Source organism: Hippichthys cyanospilos, unplaced genomic scaffold (genome assembly GCF_059441005.1).
Source record: "Hippichthys cyanospilos isolate Australia breed blue-spotted pipefish unplaced genomic scaffold, RoL_Hcya_1.0 HiC_scaffold_121, whole genome shotgun sequence".
Lineage (NCBI taxonomy): Eukaryota > Metazoa > Chordata > Actinopteri > Syngnathiformes > Syngnathidae > Hippichthys > Hippichthys cyanospilos.
The window spans coordinates 27,501-30,038 of NW_028283477.1; the positions used below are offsets into that span (position 1 = coordinate 27,501).

At 73.3% G+C, this 2,538-nt stretch overlaps 1 non-coding gene across 1 annotated transcript; it reads left to right on the plus strand.

The window, feature by feature from the left end:
- The first annotated feature begins 223 nt into the window (after positions 1 to 223).
- Positions 224 to 377, plus strand: LOC148404954 (5.8S ribosomal RNA). Its single transcript, XR_015864584.1, has one exon. It is a non-coding gene; the product is annotated as a 5.8S ribosomal RNA (ribosomal RNA).
- The last annotated feature ends 2,161 nt before the right edge of the window (positions 378 to 2,538 follow it).

Below are 2,538 nucleotides of genomic sequence, written 5' to 3' on the forward strand. Positions count from 1 at the left end.
AACCTATTCTATCCGCCGGGTACCCAACGCCCACGCTCCGCTTCCGGCGGGGTTTGCTGGGGGGTTTAATGTCCGCGAACCGGTGACGGGGCGCGGCGCCCGGGGCCAGGGCCTGGAAAAAAACCAAACCCAACGTCGTGACTAAGTCTGAGCCGCCGCCCGGGCCCGGAGGAAACTCCCCGCCCCGCGCGCGGCGGCTCCCCACAAACCAAAAACCTCTGACAACTCTTAGCGGTGGATCACTCGGCTCGTGCGTCGATGAAGAACGCAGCTAGCTGCGAGAACTAATGTGAATTGCAGGACACATTGATCATCGACACTTCGAACGCACTTTGCGGCCCCGGGTCCCTCCCGGGGCCACGCCTGTCTGAGCGTCGCTTGACGATCGATCGGGAGACCCCGGTCTCCCGCGGCTGGGGCCGTCGAAGGCGCCCGTCCAGGGCGCCTCCGTCCCCCCAAGTGCAGACCGGCCGCAGCAACTCCGGGACCCGTACCCCGACACCGTTGCCGCACGCCGACCGGCCAGCTCTCCCGCCGCCGCGCCCCGCGGCGGCCGTTCCCCCTGTCGCTCGCACCCAGGCGGCGCGCGCCCGCGCGCAGGCCCCGGCGCGGCTGCCGGCGGAGGCTCAGTCCTTCTCGCGCAGCCCGCGCCGGTGTCCTGCCGCGGCCCACGCGCGCCGCTGTCGGGGAGGCAGGGGGTTCGGTCCGCCCGCGGGGCGGCGGGGGGGGCGCGGTCGCGCGGGCGGCATCGCGGAGCGGGGCGCGGTCCGGAGCCACGGCGGCCGAAGCGAATCGCGGAGCGGGGGCGTGCGTGCGGCGAGGCTGGCTGGCTGGTATATGGGCGTGCGGGCGGGCGTTGCGGACGTCGGGCGCGCGGTCGCGGTCAGGGGAGGGCTCCGGCCCGCCCCGCCGCGGCCCCGCCGGCGGCCGCCTCGCCACGCTCCGGGCGGGCTGGCGTTGCGGACGTCTGGCGCGCGGCCGCGGTCAGGGGAGGGCTCCGGCCCACCCCGCCGCGGTCCCGCCGGCGGCCGCCTCGCCTCGCTCCGCTGCGGGCGGGCGTTGCGGACGTCGGTCGGCGGCCGCGGTCAGGGGAGGGCTCCGGCCCGCCCCGCCGCTGCCCCGCCGGCGGCCGCCTCGCCTCGCTCCGCTCCGCCCGAACCCCCGCCCGCCCCGCCTCTTGCACCCCCCCCTTCCCGCAACAACCCCATCCATCCGACCGACCTCAGATCAGACGAGACGACCCGCTGAATTTAAGCATATTACTAAGCGGAGGAAAAGAAACTAACCAGGATTCCCTCAGTAGCGGCGAGCGAAGAGGGAAGAGCCCAGCGCCGAATCCCCGCCCGCCGGAGGGCGCGGGACATGTGGCGTACGGAAGGCCGCTTCGCCCGGCGCCGTCGGGGGGCCCGAGTCCTTCTGATGGAGGCTCCGCCCGGGGACGGTGTGAGGCCGGTAGAGGCCCCCGGCGCGCCGGGGCGCGGCCCTTCTCGGAGTCGGGTTGCTTGGGAATGCAGCCCAAAGCGGGTGGTAAACTCCATCTAAGGCTAAATACCGGCACGAGACCGATAGTCGACAAGTACCTTAAGGGAAAGTTGAAAAGAACTTTGAAGAGAGAGTTCAACAGGGCGTGAAACCGTTGAGAGGTAAACGGGTGGGGACCGCGCAGTCCGCGCGGGGGATTCAACCCGGCAGGGCGCGTGCGGCCCGTCGGCGGCGCAGGGATGGTTCCGCTATCCGCTCTTCCCGCGGCGGGCTCCGGCCCGGCGCGGGGGGCGGGGGCGGCCACCGGCGCCCCGGCGAGGCCCCCCCGGCCGGGCGCACTTCCCCCGTCCGCGGTGCGCCGCGACCGGCCCTGGGTCGGCCTGGAAGGGCCGGGGACGACGGTGGCGTCGGGCGGGGCCCCCGCGTTCGCGCGCGGGGGAGCGACCCCGCCCCTCGCTCTACAGCGTCCTCCGTCTGCACCTCGCCGCTTCCCCCCGGGGCCGTGGGACGTACTCGCTGCGCCTTCCGTACTCGGACGGGGCCCCTCCGCTCCCGGCGCGGCGCGCGTCGGCGCGCACTGTCCTCAGTGCGCGTCGGCCGCGGCGCGTCGCCGGGCGGGGACCGGCCCACGGGAACTTACGGCGTCAGGGGTCCGCGGCGATGTCGGCAGCCCACCCGACCCGTCTTGAAACACGGACCAAGGAGTCTAACGCACGCGCGAGTCGGAGGGTCCGCAGAAACCCTAGTCACCGGCGCAATGAAAGTGAAAGGACGGCGGGCGGCGCGCCCGCGCTGCCGCCCGCCCCCCCCGGGTGGGATCCCGGCCCTCCGGGGCCCGGGCGCACCACCGGCCCGTCTCGCCCGCCCCGTCGGGGAGGTGGAGCCCGAGCGCGCGCGATGGTACCCGAAAGATGGTGAACTATGCCTGGGCAGGGCGAAGCCAGAGGAAACTCTGGTGGAGGCCCGCAGCGGTCCTGACGTGCAAATCGGTCGTCCGACCTGGGTATAGGGGCGAAAGACTAATCGAACCATCTAGTAGCTGGTTCCTTCCGAAGT